This window comes from Rhinolophus sinicus, chromosome 12 (genome assembly GCF_057876585.1).
Source record: "Rhinolophus sinicus isolate RSI-liver-muscle chromosome 12, RSI-T2T, whole genome shotgun sequence".
NCBI lineage: Eukaryota > Metazoa > Chordata > Mammalia > Chiroptera > Rhinolophidae > Rhinolophus > Rhinolophus sinicus.
In genome coordinates, this window is record NC_142512.1 from 22,369,691 (window position 1) to 22,390,805 (window position 21,115).

At 36.8% G+C, this 21,115-nt stretch overlaps 1 protein-coding gene across 12 annotated transcripts in view; it reads left to right on the forward strand.

The window, feature by feature from the left end:
• Positions 1 to 21,115, forward strand: part of NF1 (neurofibromin 1) — a 209,195-nt gene that overhangs the window by 17,882 nt on the left and 170,198 nt on the right. The gene's annotated exons all lie outside the window — the stretch shown is intronic.

Consider the following 21,115-nt stretch of genomic DNA (forward strand, 5'->3'; position numbering starts at 1 on the left):
GTATCCGTGATGATTAATGATATTGAGCATCTTCTCATGTGCTTATCTACTATCTGAATATTTTCTTTGGTATTTTCAAATTTTCGCTCGTTTTAAAAATTGGGTTGTGTTTTTTTTTCTTACTATCAAGTTTTGAGAGTTTATAATATATGCTGAATACAAGTCCTTTATAAGATGTGACATGCAAATATTTTCTCCCAGTTTCTGGCTTGTTTTTTGTTCTCAAAGTCTTTTGAAAGCAGATGTTCTTAATTTTGCCGAACTCCAATTTATCAATTTTTCTTTAAAAAAGGATAATGTTATTGATGGTATATCTAGGAACCCTTTGTCTAACACAGGTTCACAAAGATTTTTCTCTTGTGTTTTCTTCTAGAAATTTTTATTTAGGTTTTACAACTTAGGTCATTCTTGGTTAATTTTTGTACTTGGTGTGATTCTATGTCTATTGTTTTACCAATCCATACAGTCGTGATTATTGTAGCTTTATAGTAAAATCTGAAATCAGATATTGTAAATTCTCCAACTTTGTTCTTTCTTAAGATTGTTTTAGCTAGTGTAGATCCTTTGCATATCCATGTACTGTTTAGGATCAGTTTTTTCAATTTCTGTGAAAAGGCCTATTTTAATAGGGGTTGTGTTCAATCTATAGACCAGTTTTGGGAGGATTGCCTCTTTAACAGGTATTTTTTGAGATCAATTTCTTGCTTCTGTTAGCTAGATGAGAGATTGTAGTTCATCTCTATCACTACTTTCTTCTCCTGCCCATTCCATGTTTCCTTTGCTCTCATTCAGGCCCTCAGCGGGTGGGGTAACCCAAAACGTTGTTAATGAATAATACGGTCCTCAGTGGTCCTGCTTTGTGTGTGTGTATTTTCCATAACTTCTTCTATTGCACATGTATAGGAGATACTCAGAGAATCCTCAGGGTTCCAGACAGTCCTCCCTGTCCCCTTAGGTAGCAGTAGTCCAGAATCTCCTGGGTAATCCAGATGAATGACATCAGCTAGTAGAATGACCCCCTTCTTTGCATGCTGATTTAATGCAGCGGTCCTCAACTGAGAGCAGTTTTGCCTCCCAGGGGACATTTGGCAATGTCTAGAGTTATTTTTAATTTACATGACATTCGGGGTGGGTTGGTGCTGTTGGCACCTACCTAGTGGGCAGAGATCAGAGACGCTGCCAAGCATCCTACAATGCACAGGACAGCCCCCAACGGCAAAGAACTGTCCAGCAGTGCTGAGGTTGAGAACTCTTGGTTTAATGGCACAGAGCTCAGGTGACCATGAAATGGTTTCAGCTTCCAATTCAGTGGATCCTGGAGACATCATTCTTTCCTTGGGAACCAAAGCCTCAAAACCAGCAGATATCATCATTTAGGTTCTGGAAGCAAAAATTCTGCTAATGGGGTTTTTAGGTATAGTAGTGAGAGAAACCACCTCTACACACCCCTTGATTCTGACACATGTATTCTGGTGATGGAGAGAACAACAGTGTATATTGGTTGTTCACTCAAAGCATGTACTTGAGGATTTGGTCTCCAGCTAGCCTTGGAACTGAGTCTTCAGCAGGCTATTCTATAACTCTGTAATATTAGACCAGCTGCTTCCGGGTGATAGGGTATGTGGTAAGACCATTGAATTCCAAGGTCCATAAGCCCATGCCTGCACTTCTTTTGCTGAGAAGTGAGTTCCTTGTTTTATTTTGCTCGAAGGGGGACTATTGGCTCAAATACCTAATTTTACCTTATGTTCTTAAATTCTTGTCTATTTAGGGACTGAAGAGCATTTTCACCTCTAATTTCATTTGCTTATTAGTTTTCAGATTAATTTAAGATTAATGTATTATATGAAGTGTATGTTTTATAACATCAACTGTGTGTGTTTTTTCTGATTGACTATAATGAAATCATTTTGATATGGGGAGGGAATGGTTAAAAGTAGACTGCAGTGGTTTATCTCAACATGAATTCTATAGAAGCCTGGAAGCTACATTTCTATTGGCTTTATCCCCTTCATGATGATTCCGAGTTCATGTTGATCTGTATCTATCCTTTTTTATGAATGAAATTCTCTTTCATTCAGCCCGATAGTAACAAATGGCCATTAGTACATGACTAGCTCAGGCTTATGGCTTGAACTAAGTTGTAAACTAGCACAGTGGCAGGTGCTTGAGCTGTGTTACATGAAAAGCCACTTCCTTCCGTGATGAGTTTAGGGTTGTTTTAAATGTCACGTTACAACTAGCACACAGAATCTTTGCCATTCAAAAACTGTTGTCTCAGCCACAGGAAGGAGGTAAAGCCTGGATTGGAATCTTCACTGACTACGCTGAATTGACTTCTGCAGTTTTTAATTTATTAAAATTTACAATTTGTGAATTGTGCTAGAATATTTTGTTAATATGTTCTTAAAAATTTGAATCCTGGAAGTAAACATCATAAACATTGAGCTGTGCTTATTTGGACTCTATTATTTGGATGTCTGTTTTCATTTTTAACATCAACTGCATTATTTCTTCACGTAATTATGAAAAGGGATGATTCAAAAATATGACAATTTTTTTAAAGAAGTGTGTTAGGAAAATAATTTTCACAATTGAATATCGTTTAAATATTAGCTAAAATGATGAACTGGAGGCAGATTGTTTTGGTAGATAAACACTACCTTGGCGTTTAGGGGCTGACAAGTCCACTTATTTACTTTTAAATGTTTGAATAATTTAAAACTTACAGAAAAGTTGCAACGATAGTATTAAAAAAGGTCCTTATATTTGTTACCCAGATTTACTACTTGTTTATGTTTTGCTCCATTTGTTTTATGTTTTATTATTCTTTGTCTGTGTGTGTGTGTGTGTGTGTGTGTGTGTGTCTTTGCATGCGGAGGAGGTATGTGACAGTAAGTTGTAGGTATGTTCCTTTGCTTCTAAATACCTCAGTGTCTTAAGAATAAGGAAGGACCTCTCCTACTTAACTACAGTATAATTATTGAAGTCAGGACATTTAATGTTGATAACAATATGATTCTCTTTAACACATGGTCCATATTCAAATTTTGTCAGTAGCAATTGCCCAAATAATTCACATACTTTTAAAATGTATTTTGTTTTTTTTTTACCAGCTTCCTGTGATTTATTTTAAATAGTGATTTTTAAAGTGGTGCTTTTTTTTCCTTCTTTCTCCTTTGGGCTTCATAAGTGGAAATTAATCAATATTCAGCATTGTAAACCATATAAATTACATACCATGTTTCTCATGCTTAGGCACGTGTAACTGAAGTCGAGTTGGTGTGCTAGGCTCCAACACTTAAGCATATTTTGGGCAGTTTTTTTTTGGAACATGATTTTACTTAAGTATTGTTTTGGAAAAAGATTTTTAAATTTAGATAAATACAGTTATGTTATGTAATAGAATGCAAAATTTGTATCCCTTTCTAAGATAAAACATGAAACTTTAAAGAAGTCATTTATCTGCTAATATTTGAGAATCAGAATCAGGCCTAATTTGCTTAAAGTAGGGGAAGTATCTCCCTGAAGATTGGGCTGGAAAAGCCTAAGCATTTGGCTGTTCTGTTAAAAAATTTGATGTTTGAAGTTCTTGGATCAACAGTTTTAGGGGAAATCATCACAATTTTAAAATTAAAATAAAACATAGTAATTATGTTCATATTAGTGAGAGGAATGATATTACATGTAATATTTCTGTATCTCTGTCCAGCTTAATGGATACCTTGAGTTTAGTGTAGATCAACTTCTGTAGCTAGATTTTTTTTCTTTTTATTTTGATTAAATTAGAAAACCATAACTTGTGATTATTTGTTATCTGGAGTAGCAGCAAGTGTTTGGCTCTGTTTAGTAGTTTTAGATATTTGTATTGAATGTGAACTGAAATATTACGGAGAGATTTTTCACTGACAACCACTTTTAATGCATTGTCACATGCTAAATTGATGTACATTTTAAAGCAAGATAAGATTGTACCAACTTGAGAGACGTTGGCAAGTAGCTTCCTATTTTTCTGTTGGGTTGTACTTATTTTAGAAAGGTTTTTCTTTTCCATGATTTGTTTCTCACTCTCTCTGTGTGTATGTATATGTTTGTGTGTGTAAAGAGGGAGGGAAGGAGAAGAATATTTCCACGTTTTTCTTTTGGGGGGATTTTTTTTAAAAATTATAAATCTTTCTAATTTGCAAAAGATTGCAGTTATAATTGAAGCTTTCTTTGCATTCTTCCCTGATCCAATTTTCTCCTTCCTCGTGTTTACTGCTATTCTGAAGTTGATTTGTACTTTCTGCCCTATTTTATACTTTTACTATATATGTCTATGTCCATAAAATAATTGCAGTTTAATATTTTTACATAAAAATTATACTGTAAATATTCTCTACACTTGCTTTTTAAACCCATTATGTTTTTAGATTTGATCCCTGTTTATACATGAACATTTAGTTGATTCAGTTTAACTACAAGTATAATATTCCATTGTATAAATGTCAGTTTGTCTATTTCTGCTATACAGGAACACTTAGTTTGTTTCCAGGTTGTTGTTTTTTCCCCCTACATTTTTTTTTTTTTTTTTTTTACAAACAGTGCTTCAGGAAGCATGTGTTTTCATGTATTCTCCAGTAGTTTTTAATCTATGATTTAAAATGTGTTGTAAAACTTATACATAGAAGAATATACGAAACATGCTTGTACAGTTTATAGTTTAAAAAATAATACTGTGAACACTAGTCAATCCAAATTCCGATTAAGAAGTAAAATGTTACCAATACCTTGGAAACCCCTGTATGGTCCAAATCACATTCCCTTTCATACCATTCCCCCACCACTGTCCTGAATTGTATTAAAACTTTTTCTTTTCTTTATAGTATCTCTCCCTAAAAATGAATTGTTTTGTTTGCCTGTTTTTGATCTTTATATAATGGAATAATACTGTAAGTATTTTTCCGATTTATTTTGTAAGCATCATTTTCCCCCCAGTGTTATCCATGGCGTGGTATGTAGTTCATTCAGTTTTACTGCTGTTGAGTATTTCAGCACATAAATATGCCACAATTTATCCCTGCTATCAGTGATGAACATTTGGATTGTTTCTAGTTTTTTTGTTATTACTAACAATGCTTATGAACATTCTTATACATGTCTCTTGTGCATGTGCAGGAATTTAGAGTATACGTCCTGGAGAAGAATAAGGATGTATATGGGCTTTTTCAGTTTTACTAGGTAATGCCGAATTGTTTTGTTCTTCCAAGGGATCAACCAGTTGGCATTCCTACCAGCAATGTATAAGTGTTCCTATTGCTCTTTGTCCTTACCAAAGCTTGGTATTATCTGTCTTTTTAATTTTTATCTATCTGGTGGGTAAGAAATGGTGTATCATTTGAATCTGTATTTTCTTGACTACCAATGGGGTTCAGCTTCTTTTCAGATATTCATGAACTGTTTGTTTCTTATTCTGTGAAATAGCTATATATAGTTTTGCTTATTTTACTATTTGGATTGTGTTTGACTTTACCTGATTGATTCATAGTAATTTTTATATGGTTTATGTTTAGTTGTTGATATTTGTAGGTGTTGCAAATATCTTTTCCAGTTTATGATTGGACTTTTTGATCCTTTTCATGTATCTTTTAGTGATTGAAGTTCTTAATTTTAATGTTGCTGAATTTATCAGTCTTTTATAGAAGACTTGTGGTTTTTTATTTTTATTTTTGGTATGTGTCATTTCCTTACTTCTTTGACGTCATTAAGATAGTCCCCTATTATTTTCTAAAAGTTTTTTTGTTTTAAGTTTTCACTTTTTTTTTTTTTAATTTATTGGGGTGACAATTGTTAGTAAAATTACAAAGTTTTCACTTTCATACTTTCACAGTCTCTAATACACATGGACTTCCTTTTGTGTAAGGATCCACTTTTATTTGTTTCCATGCGATAACAAGTAACAGATTGTTCCAGCCTGTTTACTGAGTAGTCCATTCTTTCCACTGTGATCTGCAATGCCTGCTCAGTTGAAAATTAAGTTTCCTTGTATGCGTGGGCTTAGATTCTGGCCTCTATATTCTGCTATCTGTCCTGGTCCCAGTAACCTTCTTGATTATTCATTCTAATTACTGTAGCCTTTAATAAATCTTAATATCAAGTACGGTAAGTCCCCAACTTTTTTCTTCAGGAAAAGTCATGGCAGTGCTTTTTAATGTTGGTTTTAGAATCAGCTTTTTGATCCTAATGAAAAATGGTGGTGGGATTTTGAATGGTATTGCACTGAGTCTTTGGATCAAGTTGGGTAGAATTGATAGATATTATAATATTGAGACTTCCTATTTAAGAATATAATACAGCTTTCTATTTTTAAAAAATTCATTTCAGTTACATTTAATAATTTTCCCATTGTATAAATAACTTGTACAACAAATGTCAGAATTTTCCCTAGAATTTTTTGTTTTATTTGACCAAATGAATGTTTATTTGTTCCTTTATTTTTTTGATTGCTTTTTTTTTCTGTTGTGTATTTCATTTGTATTTTCAAAGACACAGAAAACAGACAATAAAATTAACAAAGGTAAAAATTGTGTCTTTATGCAAGGGTTTAGATAATAAAGTCAAGAGATCATTGGGGACCACCTTGGAGTCTGATTACTACAAACATACAGTCCCATTTTTACAAAGATTCCATGTGTTCTTAAAAATAATGTGTAGACCCTAATTCTCGGGTATAAGTTTTACAAATGTCATTTTGATTAAGTTTATTAAACAGTTCAACTCTTCTAAATTCTGACTGATTTTTTATTTGTTTGATCTTATTACTGAGAGATCTATATTAAAAAATCTTTCACTGTATTAGTAGATTTGTAACTTTTTTCTTGTAGATGTGTCAATTTTGGGGTATCTGTGTTTTGTTAGGGGCATAGAGGTTTAAAATAATGTCTTCCAGGTGATTGGAATACTGTGTCCTCTATTTCTAGTGCTTTTTGCTTAAGTTTGTTCCACTTTTCTATTGTTTCATATTTGCTTTTTCCATTTTTTGGCCTTCAATCTTTCTGGCCCTTATGTTAGTCTATCTAATAAACAGCACATGTGTAACTAGTCTGAATTTTTTTCTTGTAAGTGGAGAGTTTAGCTCGTTATATTCATTGTGATCACTGATATATTTGGATTCACTTATGTTATTTTATTATGCACCTTTTATTTGTCCAACTTTTAAAATTTTTTTCTTGAATCTTAGACTTCCTTTCTGGGTTCATTTTTCTTCTGCTAGAAGCATATTCTTTAGAATTTCCTTTAATGAGGGTCTGCTGTGGTTATTGCTCTTATTTTCCATTCTTTGAAAGTGTCTTTTCTTCCTCTTATTCTTGAATGATAGTTTTGCTAGATATATAGAATTCTAGGCAGTGTTTTTCTCTCAATATGTTAAAGATAGCACTTAACTATCTTTTTGAGCTCTTTCATTGCTGTTGAGAATTTAGTTGTCAGTAGTAATTATCCGTACCTTTATAGGTGATGTTTTCTCTTGGTTGTTTTTTAGTTCTTCTCTTTGTTCTTTGTTGCTCTGCAGTTTCACCAAAATGGTTGTGGGTGTATGGATTTCTTTTTATTTATTCTGCTTTGGGTTTTTGGACCTCCTGGCGTTCAGGATTATCATTGTCTAACAATTCTAAAAAATGGTATTATTTTTTTAATAGTTGATCTTGACTTTTTTTAAGACTTTATTTTTTAGAGTAAATTTAGGTTTACAACAAAATTGAGAGGAAGATAGAGAATTCCCACACACTTCCTGCCTCCCCTGTTGTCAACATCACACACCATATACCATGTATATATATATATTTATGTATATATTATATTATATTTATTTATTTTTTGACCAAGGATGAACCTACATCAATACATCACAATCCATAATCCATCATAATTCAGCTCAAAATGCATAGTTTATGTTAGGGTTCACTCTTGCTGTTGTGCTGTACGAATGTGGTTTGGACAAATGTACAATGACACATATTCATTATTATAATAACATACAGAGTATTTTTACTGTCCTAAACATCCTCTGTGCTCTGCCTGTTCATCCCCTTGCTCCCACCCCTGGCAACCACTGATATTTTTACTGTTTCCATAGTTTTGCTTTTTCCAGAATGTGATATAGTTGGAATCATACAGTATGTAGCCTTTTCAGATTGGCTTCTCTCACTTACTGTCACGCATTTAACTTTCCTTCATGTTTTTTCATGGCTTGATAGGTAGCTTATTTCTTTTTAATGCTGATTGATATTTCATTATCTGGAGGTACCAATTTTAGCTATCCATTCACCTACTAAAGGATATCTTGGTTGTTTCTGTGTTTTGGCAATTATGAATAAAGCTGCTATAAACACTCATGTGCAGGTTTTTGTGTGGACAGATGTTTTCCATTCCCTTGAGTAAATACCAAGGAGTGTGATCGCTGGATCAAATGGTATGCCATTACCTTTTCAGATATTGCCTCTCCCCTGTTGTCTATTAATCTCATTCTGGGACTACAGTTAGATGTGTAGAGTATTGGCTGAGCCAAATCGTGGACTGTGATTAAGGTTATTTACTTGTACAACTTTCTGTGCCTCCTAAATTGGTAACTGTTTCCATTTTTTCATTTGCTTTGTTTTTGATGTACCTGTTGTTAATTCTTCATACCATTGACATGTCCTCAGTACTGTTTTTCACACAGGTCAAACCTGTTCATCTATTCATTGAAATTATTTTGCCTGAGTACTTCCTCCCATTCTCCTATTTCGAGTTGGCTGCTTGCTAGGCCAGGTGTGTAGCTGTCAGCCTGGGTTCTCCCTTCATCGTCACTTTGGAAATTCCCATTGCTTCTGTCCTGTGTTGATGTCTCTGTTTTGTGGATCCCATGAGTTTGGAGGACATCTTCACATCTTGCTGAATAAAAAGGTGCAGAAGACATATTTTGAGACCTTGAGTGTCTGAGAATATCTTTATTCTGCTTCTTTATTATTTGATAATTTGGGTGGGTATTCAATTCTAGAATGAAAATAAATTTTTCTCAGCATTTTGAAAGCATTTCTTTATTGTCTTCCAGTTTATCACTGAGATTATTGCTAAATCTAATGCCATTCTGGTTCCTATGATGTTGTAAGCAAACTGTTTCTTGTTTTTTCTTTTTTAGAAGTCCTTGGGATTTCTTTTCTTTGTGCTGGCTATTCTGCAGTTCAATAATAACATACTTGCGTGCCTAATGGATCTTTTTCAGTTTGGAGACTCATGTTCTTCAGGTCTGGGAAATTCCTTATATTAAATCTTTGGTAATTTCTTCCTTGTTAATTTCTTTTTTTTCTCCTTCCTTTTTAACATATTGGAATTGATAGATCATGTAATTTTTTTAAACCTTGTTTTATTGCACTGATCATGTAATTTTAAAAACTTTTTCTATCTCATAGTGTTTTCTTCTGTTCTTTTTCCTGGAGAGGGTCTTGACTTTATCATCCAGCTCTTTAATGTTTTATTTTATCTGTCTATGCAGAGTTAACATAGCAGGCCTGAGAGTGTTACCCTTAGAAAGTTCTGCTTGCAAGGTGGGCCTTTGGCTAGTGTCTGGGACCTTGGATTTTGGAAGGGTTCCCAGCATCCCTCGATAAGAATGGCTCACTGTGCTAAAACTGTACGAATGTGATTTATGCTGAACACCTGATTTCCATCTGTGTCTGGAACTTTGGTACGTGCTAGGCAGAGGGTGCCCCCAGTAAAAACCCTGAGCACTGAGTCTCTAGTGAACTTACCTGGTAGATAATATTTCACATGTGTTCTCACAACTCATTGCTGGAGGAACTTAGCAGATAATATTTCACATGTGTTCTTGCAACTCATTGCTGGAGGTACTTAGCATGTGTCCTGTCTTATTCCACTGGGAGAAGACTCCTGGAAGCTTGTGTCTTGTTTCCTCTGGACCTTGCACTTTATCCTTTTGCTGATTTTGCTTTGTATCCTTTTGCTGTAATAAATCATAGCTGTTACTATAACTATTGTCGAGTCATGTGAGTCCTAGTAAACCACTGAGCCTGGGAGTGGTCTTGGGGAATCCTGACACACTGTCATATTTAACTTTCCCAATGTCCTTTACTGTTCTTTATTCTCACTTGATCTCTCTTTTTAAAATAGCATTCGTTAAAATCTTAATGTCATTTAGGATGTTAACAATTAAAATTTTTTGTATGTGAAGTTTTCCTCTCATTCCTGCATTGTCTTTTTTTAAAAAAATAAGGATTTTTTTTAAATTGGGGAATATTGGTAAACAGTGTGTTTTTCCAGGACCCATCAGCTCCAAGTCAAGTCGTTGTCCTTCAATCTAGTTGTGGAGGGTGCAGCTCAGCTCCAAGTCCAGTTGCCATTTTCAATCTGGTTGTGGGGGGGTGCAGCCCACCATCCCATGGGGGAATTGAACCGGTAACCTTGTTGTTACTGTGTTTCCCTGAAAATAAGAGCTAGCCGGACAATCATCTCTAATGTGTCTTTTGGAGCAAAAATTAATATATGACCCGGTCTTATTTTACGATAAGACGGGTGTTATGTAATATAATATGATATAATATATATAATACCGGGTCTGTAATATAATATAATATAATATAATATAACATAATATGATATAATATATATAATACCGGGTCTGTAATATAATATAATATAATATAATACCGGGTCTTATATAAGACCTGGTATACTACAATATAATACCGGGTCTTATATAATGTAATATAATATAATATAGTACAGTATAAGATAATACCGAGTCTAATATAATATAATATAGTATAATAGATATAATATCGGGTCTTATATTAATTTTTGCTCCAAAAGTCGCATTAGAGCTGATTGTCCGGTTAGGTCTTATTTTCGGGGAAACATGGTAAGAGCTTGTGCTCTAACCAACTGAGCCATCCCCTTTTTTTTTAAAGGGGGGCTGCCCCTCCTTTTTTTAAATTAACGTTTATTGGTGTGACAATTGTTAGTAAAGTTACATAGGTTTCAGGCATACAATTCTGTAATACATCATCTATATATCACATTTTGTGTTCACCACCCAGAGTGAGTTCACGTCTTTTTTCTCAGAATTAATTTGTGTGTGTGTTTACTTGGTTCCCTTTCTTTCATTTTAACAGGCCTTTCTTATGCCTGGTGATTCTAGCATGTCTGTTGTCGCTTTCAATATTTACTCTTAAATGTGAGAGAATTGGAAACTTATATGCATGGGCTTTACTATAGATGAGTTGGTGGAAAAGTGGCTTTATTGTTGAAAGCCCTCCAAATGTAGGTCTTTTCTTTGGGCATTCAGTTTCTCCAGGGAAATACTGCCCAGTTGTTGACTTGGGAAGATACCGCACTAGTCTGGTTCCAGGATTCTGAGAGCTAGATGGAAGGAAGAGGCTGGTCGTTTATGGTATGGAGATTTTCACTCAGTTAGGAAGTAAGAGGATTATTGTAGAAATATTATTTTATGGTTCAAGTTTGTAAAATACAGATGAAGGAAATAGTTGATTGTTTTTTTCTCTGAAATCCCTAAACTATAGACTAGATGATGGACTAGGAGGGACCACCTGTTGTTCTTGGACCACAGTTTGAGGCACACTGTGTTAGGTAATAAAGAGGTTGTTGCTAAAGGAGATAGAGAATCCACGTAACCCACTACAGTTGTGCACCGTATAAGGATGTTTCAGTCAGCGACGGACCACATATACAACCGTGGTCCCCACAAGCTTATAATGGAGCGAATATCATGTAAGAAGTGGAAGACTATGTGGTTCAGGGGGAATTTTTTTCTTCTCTGATGGGAACGATATCTGTGGTGCGTGGCAGAAGATTCCCTCACTTGCAGCACCTCAATTGTGAGTGCAGATTACATCCCAGTCAGTCAGAGGAGCCTGTCTGCCCAGTGCTACACACTCAGGGTGCTACATCCTCCTTCCCAGACCTAACTTGATGGTTTTCAGAGTACATTACTGTAAACTTCTTGTCAAGGACCTGTACAAGGGCACAGGTCCTTAGGAGCTCCCTTCACAAGTAGTAAGTGCCACGGCCACTTTAGTGAAAGCTTTTCTGTGGGGATGTGGAGCCAGTCCCTGTACTTTGGAAATATTTTCAGGTTGTAATGATGTAAAGCACAGATAAGTTTTATTTCTTCCATCCATCCAATGTCAGAGAGAACGCTTTGTGTCAGATAGGGTCAGTGGAACCCAAACCAAATTTCCATAGTCAAAATATTGATCCTTAATGGACCCATAGACACAGAGAATAAGCTGATGGTTACCAAAGGGGAGGGGATGGGGGGAAATATGTGCATTAAAATAGTAGAAAATGTGACAATAGCTAATAGATAGTTTAAAAAAATTGAGTCCTCAGTTCTATACTCTTTCCATGTTAGACACCCTCTTTTTTTTCCTCTGAATACCACAAAGTTCCTTAATCTGACCGTGTCGATGCAGCAGCCCAAACCACATTGCCACGACAATCCCCGGCGTTCCTTTATCTCTCCATCTTGGTTTCTTATTCCTACCCAGCCCCCGGCCACCTTTCACCCCCTCCTGACGGTCACCATCGTGCAGAGCTGTGCCTTCCCCAGCAGTTTCTCCTCAGTATTCCAGTCAGGCCGGTCCTGTTCATGGCGCAGCCCTGGCAGCTTTGATGTTCTTTTCCTGACCCTGTCAGAAGGAAGCAGGGGGAGGGCGTGCGGGACAGTTTATACAGTCTGCAGTCGTGTACAGTATGTCCTAGGCCTTCACGCTCACTCCCTGACTCACCCAGAGCCGTTTCCAGTCCTGTCAGCTCCGTTCGTGGTAAGTGCCCTGTACACGTATTTTTAAAATCTTTTATGCCGTATTTTTATTGTTCTTTTTCTAGGTTTAGGTATGTTTAGATACACAAATACCATTGTGTTATAGTTGCCTGCAGTATGCAGTACAGTAACAGGCCGTGTGTATAGCATACAGCCTCGGTGTGTAGGAGGCTGTACCTTCTAGGTGTGTAAAGTGCACTTTATGATGTTTGCACAACAACAGAATCACCTTATGATGCATTTCTCAGAAGCATGTAGCCCCATTATCAAGTGATGCATGACTGTAGTTCATTCTTTTATTTAGCAAGCATTTATTAATTGCCTTTTAAAATTCTTATCCCTAGGGGATAAAACAGGTTACAAGAAAGATACCTTCCCTGCCCCAATGGAACTTGGCTTCTTGCGTGAGGGATGGATGTTAAACAACTTATCATCTGGTCATTTAATTACAGTTTGTTTGTTTTTTTAATAAATTTTATTGGGGAATATTGGGGGACAGTGTGTTTCTCCAGGGCCCATCAGCTCCAAGTCATTGTCCTTCAATCTGGTTGTGGAGGGCGCAGCTCAGCTCCAAGTACAGTCACTGTTTTCAATCTTTAGTTGCAGGGGGCACAGCCCACCATCCCATGTGGGAATTGAACCAGCAACCTTGTTGTTGAGAGCTCGCGCTCTAACCCACTGAGCCTTCCAGCTGTGCCTCCGGAAGCTCAGTGGCAGCTCGTTGTCTTCAATCTACTTGTGGAGGGCGCAGCTCACTGGCCCATGTGGGAATTGAATCGGCAACCCTGTTCAGAGCTCACGCTCTAATGAACTGAGCCATCCGGCCGCCCTAATTACAATTGTTTTTAAGAACCCTAAAAGGGAAGTCACTGAGGCTCACAGAACACGTATGGGAAACCTGCTCTGGGGTCCTGGGATGGCATCTCTGAAAATATGAATCAGGAAGACAGTGGGAGAATGAGAGGAGCGTGGCAGAGAATGAGACTAAGAGATTAATTGGAATAATGGTAGTTGTGAGGTTAAATGAAGTGTAGAATGCGGTTAGTGCCTGGCACTTGTGCTCAATAAATGCTAACTAATGATTATAACATTTACAGGAATATTATTATGTTGGATGATCAAGTAGAAGACCGCTAGGATTTAATTTAGTAAGATGCAAGTTTTGTGTCAACAGTACAATAAAACATATCCAAAGAATCACTAAAAAATAAATCCCTTATGGTGTAGAAGTTTTGGTGTTTGAAAAGTATTACAATAAAAGAGATCACGTTTAACTTCTTCACAGTTATATCTGTAGCACCTCACAGAGTGCCTGACACATAGAAAGCTCTTGGTCTTTTTAAAAAACACACATCTGAAATGGGTACTAGAAATTCTGGGTAACTTAGAGGCTGGAAAAGATAATGTGATTTCACAAAGAAGAAATAATCTACTTTTTTCCCCCCTTACTCAGGCATTTGTTTGGTGGTGCTCCTTCCCTGGAATTATAAATGGCCTGATTAGACTTTAAATATTATTCTTCTAGTGTACCCTTCTGTATGTAGCCAGCAGGGATTGGTTGGGACAAAGTCTTATTTTTCTTCTTTTGGGATCTGTAATTGGTGCCCTCAAGCCTTCCAGCTACGTAAACTCACAATATACTAGTTATCTACTGCTGCAAAACGAATTACTTCAAAATTTAGCCACTTAAAGAACAGACATTTATTATCTCACAGTTTCTGCAGGTCAGGACTGTGAGAGTGGGTCAGCTGGGTGCCTCTGGTTCAGGGTCGTTTTCGAGGTTGCAGTCAAGCTCTTGGCTGGGGTTGCAGGTATCTGAAAGCTTGACTGGTGGGGGAGGATGCACTTCTAATGTCACTTGCCTGATTGTTGGCAGGAGGCCTTAGTACCTTGCCATGTGGACCCCTCCATAGGCCACTTGAGTATCCCCATGATATGGCTCTTGGCTCCAGAGAGGGTGAGGGAGAGGGAGAGGGTGGAGGAGGGGGAGAGGCAGGGAGAGGGAGAGGGACGGGGGGGGGGGGGGGGGGGGGGAGAGAGAGAGACAGAGAGAGAGAGACACAGAGAGAGAGAGACACAGAGAGAGAACAAACAAAGCAATCCAAGATGAAAGGCTCTGCCTTAGATAACCTAATCTCGGAAGAGATGCCTCCTCACTTCTGCCCTATTCTAGTAGTTAGAGTGACCAACCCCTATTACAGTGAGGGAGGGTGACTCTCAGGAGGGTGGCTGTCCCACGCTCCTTTAGTGGGATCAACCTCTTCCAGCCCAGTGTATCAAATGTATTTAGAAGTATAGGCTAATTAAACTAATGCTTGAATAATATTTTTATGTTGTTTTTGTTGTTGATTGTGATTTCCCACATTACTGAGCTCATTTGTTTGGCCATTTTGCTACTCTGTTCTTTTGGTTTTTCCACTTTCCCTCCTTGTCCTTTCTTTATTTCTCAGATTTATTCACAAAATAGTAGCTCGGTGTTTTCATGAGATTATACTTTCAACTTAAAGTTGGGGGTACTACAGATAACTGGGCTAGATATTTATAGGTTGTAGATCCTGTTAGATTCTAAATCTCAGTATCTTATAATAAATATTTCTATACTTATTGTGATACCACCAGCCAGCGGTTTTAAGCCTTTAAGGAAAAGTGAATAAAGTAAATAAATATGTTATTTGTAGGCATATTTGATTTTATTTATATGTGATTGTCATTAGTTATATTTTGTATTCAAAAATAAATGATTGCTAGATTTTAGTACTTATGGATAGGGAACATGGGCCTTCTCTATCAATTAAACTAAGAACCAGGAGATTTTTGTTTGAGTTTAGGGGCAAAATTATTTTGTAGATTTTGGATATACTTTTCCTTCCTGAGTCCTGAGTGTGAGTGTCAGACGTTGGAAACCTGACTGATTGCCAAGGGCAGTACTACCCTCAACCTGTGAAGGACACTTACAAGTTTATGTGGAACTCAGCCACTTTTTCTCTATGGAAATGCTGTTGTAAATAGTACTAGGATCTCTTCCTATCACCATCCCTCTAAAGACTGTTTAACCTATATTGAATTAGAACTGACTCAGAACTTTTCAATCAATTTTTATCTTGAAGCAATCATAAACTTACAGAACAGCTACAAGTAAAGCACAAAGTATATTTTCGTGAACCCTTTAAGTATAAGTTGCTGATGTGATGCCCTAATGCCCCTGAATACTTTAGTATCTTTCCTATAAATAAGAAATGCTACCACGTTGCCCATAACATACCTATGAAAATCAGGAAATGAACATTGATATATTACTACTGCTATGTAAGTCTCAGGCCCCATTCAGGTTTTACCAGTTGTGCGAATATTGTCCTTTATATCCAGAGGATCAAGTCCAGAGTCATATGTTACTTTTAGTTGTTATGTCTCTTTTGGCCCTTTCATTCTGTAACAGTATTTCCTTGACTTTAATGACCTTGACACTTTGGAAGGCTGTATCATCTGGTTATTTTGTAGACTGTCCCGCAGTTTGGATTTGTTTAACACCTCCGCATGATGGCATGTATGTCGTACATTGTGATAGGAAGACCTCTGATGCAGTGCTGTGTTTTCCCCATTTTATCCTACCAGCTGTTACAGTTTAGATCATCCCATTACCGATGGTGCTAACTGATCACTTGTTTAAGATGTGAGCCAACCTTCTCCATTGTAAAGTTACTCTTTTTCCCTTACAAACACACACTTATTATATGAGGGGGCTTAGAGACTAAGTATCCCCTTCCTCATCAAGCTTTAAACTTATTTAAGTATTTATTTCTACTCAACGGATGATAATCTGTTTTATCATTATTTGTTTTCATATTCAGTTTATTTCAGATTTGGCGAGTGAGAACACCTTCAGTCTGGCTTCTTTGTCCTTGTGACATGTCTCCATCTTTCTTTGAGCACTTCCTTTCTTTTTGGCACAACAAAATGTTTCAGGCTTCTCTAAACTTGCCTTGTGGCAGGGCTGGAATTAGCTATTTTTTTAAGGAGGCTTGGTTCCTTTTTATGGAAAATAGTATTTAGAAACCAAGATCTGGGGGCTAGGTGCACTTGTTACTACTGCGTTGTCATTATTTCTAAGTCCTCTAAATGGACAAAGTAAGGGAATATATGTATTCATACCCATCTGTGTGCGTGTGCATATTTACATCAATTTTTAATTTTTTATCTCTACATGTTGAAAACCGTATGTTTACACCATCTCTAATTTTGGTTCAACACCAGAGGGGTCTTTGTCATTTTCTCCTCCTCTTTATTTGTAACATCTTTCTCTGACAGTAAGAAACCTGGATCTTGTTAGTCTTAATATATTTACTTCCTTGATCAGTCACCTTTTATGTAACCAGTCTCATCACTGGCATTCCCCCATCACCGCCTACTCCCCAGCACAGATGCCCTCCTCACTCTGCGTGGGCTCCAACATCCTGGTTATCCCGCAGCCCGAGTGGATGCCCTTGCTCAGGCTCACCTGCCTTACCCTGTGGGGACATCCTCCTCGTCCCGCTCAGACCCAGCTAGGATGCCTCTCCCCCCACGCAGAAGCCCAGCACAGCTCACCACCCCTTGCTGGGCCCCTCTCTCGTCTCTTCATCCCACTCAGGCATGGCACCTAACTGTGGGCTGTCCTCCTAACGGACACCCTCTCTATCCAGTTTGGGCTCTGACACCCTAAGTGGCCTACTGTCCCATGTAACCTTTCTCCCCCTGCTTGGATTCTAATACCCTGTGTCTGGCCGCCCGCCCTGTGGGAGTCTCTCCTTACCCAATTCATGCTCTGACATCCTTTTCTGGGCTGCCTTCCACAGGTGGGCACCCTCTTCACCATCCCCATCCTCCACTTCCTCCCCGTGAATGCCTTACTCATCCTGCTCCAACTCCTACATCCCTCCTCTTCCCCAAACACACACATGTCTACCTTGCTCTGCCCTTCCTAATGGCTTTTGCATTGAATTATTGTACTGAAGGGAAGGGAGAGCAGGGGAAAGGGAAGAACCAGCATTTTTTATGGGAACAATGTAATCCAAGTTTATGTTTGACAAAAACAAATCTTCCTCTGCCTTGTTAGTAGATATACGGAGAATCCGGCAAGGGCATTTGGGAATCTGCTTTTGGAGCTTCATTAGTGGTTGGGACCACTGGTATGAATAGGTATGAATAGGTCTGGGGCTTCTATGTATAGAAAATTTTGGCTAGTCTTTAAGTTCAGAATAATAGGCAGAGAAGAAACTAAAGCAAGAACTGTTTAGGGAAGGATGAGGTTGAAATTTACTTCTTGGCAAAACTGGTTTAGCTCCATGCTAATCTCCTTGCCCCCAAATATCTTTTGAATATATATGTTAATTATTTAATATCTGTTTTATGAGCTCAGTATTAAACTTCAGAATGGTATCAGTTCCCCTAACTTTAGTCATTCATGCACTATCCATTTAGCCATGTCCTATATAATTTACTTAGCTTTAACAACTTTAAGTTGGCTTACCTTTTTCACTTAGCCTTGTCAAAGGAATAGTGTACGCTTGATGTGCTAATTGTATTTCTTAAATTGCATGTTAAAACTTAAAAAATTTTAAATCCCTTAGATGCCATATAAAGTCATGTTACATATCAGTGGTGTGGAGTCCACTTTGGGAAATGTGTTCATATATCCAGTATAAATATTTGATAACCTTTTTCTGATTTATGTTGTTAGCTGATGTGCCTTTTGGTCCTAGTATGATTTTTTTTTCTAGTTGCTTTATTCCTATAGTATGATTTTTTTTCTCTCATTTAGATGAAAACTTTTATTGAGTGAATTTTAATGTCATTCCCCACCCCCATCATGATCTGAGGGGCCTTTTAGAAACTGGTTAAAGTGTACACAGAAGCAAAAATTTTAGCCTGTGACCTTTTGAAGAATTTTCTGAGTGCAACTAGGAACAAATTTTCCATTGTTCACAGTGCTTTGCTTAATGTTATGCTTTCTCTTTCTTGCTAAATCCTCTTATTTGTTGAAATCTTGTATCTTAAGTAGCTAACAGGTTGTTAATACAGATCATAATTAAAAGGTGATTATTTTTATTCATATAGTTTAAATCCTTTTATATTTCTGTCATAATATCCAAAGATTTATGTATGGTAGCATGAAATGTTTAAAAAAGAGTTTAATTTACTTTTTTTCTCAATTGGGAAAGTAATACGTGCCAATTGAAAATAAGAGGAACTCATAAAATAAAGAAAAAAAAATCTGATTCTTACTTCTTTTGTAGATACAATTACCTTATCTTTTTAAAAAAATTTTGTTGAAGCTTTATTTTTTATTTTACTTAATTTTTAAAAATACCCACTATAGGCATAGTCATTTCTTTATTATGTGTTCTAGTAGTACTTTATTTTGGAAAAATGTAGAGAGTCACAAAAATTGTCCAATTTTATTTTGCACTTTTACCATTATTAGTGAAATGAGCATATTTTCATAGATTTACTGGTCACTCATCTTCTGTGAATTGCATCATATTTCTTCAACAGTTTTAACATTGAATAGTCTGATTAATAGATAATACAACCTTATGTATTAGTTATGTAAACCTTTTGGCTGCTGGATGTTTGCGTATTCTTTTACTTCCTGTTCCTTGTCTTGTTTTTTTTTGTCAGTGCTGTAAGGTCTTTTTTTTTTTTTTTTTCCTTTTTTTTTCTTCAGAATTTAAACATTTTTATATAGGCAAATATACCTGTGTTTTTTTCTTTATGGCTTCTGGATTTGTCTTGCTTAGGAAAATTTGCCTTGCCTCAGTGTTATGAAATTATTTTTTAGTATTTTTCCTAATAGTTTTATGGCTTTATTACTTTCACAGTAGGCTCTTAATGTCTCTCTCTGTCTCTGTCTCTTTCACACACACACACACGCACACACACACACACACATTTTAAAATTTGGTATGAGTTTTTTTTAGATGCATAGCCAGTTGTTCTGGCAATGTTTTATTGACAAATCCATTCTTTTATCACCGATTTGAAATACTACATTTATCATATTAAATTTTTGTGTTATATACATACTACTAATTTGCTCTATGACTTCAATTAGTTTATGTTTATAATGTATTGGTTTTGTTATAAGAGCTTAATACTGTTTCAGTACCTGATGCAAATCTTCTCTTGTTGTTTTTCAAAAATTTCTTGGGTATTCTCACAAATTTATTCTTCCAATGAATTTCAGAATCAGCTTGCCATTTTAAATAAATCTATAACATCTCACTATTTCTCCTCTACTGTGTTAGCCTAATTTAAGGTACTATTGTCTCTTACCTAAACAATCTTCTAATACTCAGCAGCAAGAAGGCTCTTTTTAAATACAAAAATCAGATCATGTTACTTCCTTGTTTATGTCCCTTTAATATTTCCTTCCCCTCTTTTCGTTATCTATTGCTGCATAACAAGCTCCTCCAAAGTGTTGTAGCTTAAAACAACCTGTTTGTTTTGCTCACAATTTTTCGAGTCAGAAATTCATGACAAATTCAGCTGGATAGTCACCTCTGTTCCACATGGTGGGGCTAGAATGGCTGGGGCTGGGGAATCCCTTCAAATATGACTTCTTCAGTCACATGTTTGGCACCTCACTGCTTCTTGCCACTCTCTCTACGTGGCATTGCATTCTTCAGAATCTCTCCATGTGGCCTGGGCTTCTCACAGCATGGTGGTCGCAAAGTAATCACACTTTTTACATGGCAGCGGGCTTCCAGGAGGAGGGAAAGAAAAACTGTCAAATCAATTAAAGGCTTTGCCTGGAATTGGCAGTGTCCCTTCTGCCATATTTTATTGGTCAAAACAGTCACAAGACATGCCTAGATGCAAGGGAATGGAAAAATAGCCTCCACTTCTTGAAGGTCTTATTGCAGGAAAGCTTATGGGGTGAGCGATACGGTGACCATATTTGGAAAATATAATCTGTCATATCATCAAAATCAAAATAACTTTGAAGCTCTTAAAATGGCCCATAAGGCTTTCCGTGATCTGACCCACATTTTCATCCCTATATTTTCTTCTTTTGTTCCCTTTGGTTTAGCCACAATGGCCTCTTTGCTAGGCTCTGAATACGCCTCACTCATTCCAACATCAGATCCATTTTACCTGCCACGTCCGCCTAGAACGCTCTTCTTCAGACTGCGTAGGTCTTCCCATGCTCTTACTTCATTTAGGTCTCTGCTCAACTGTTACATCTCCACAGAACTGGCCTAACCACCTTATCTTACGAAGTCTTGGTCACTTACTAACCTGTAATCTTGTATTTTATGT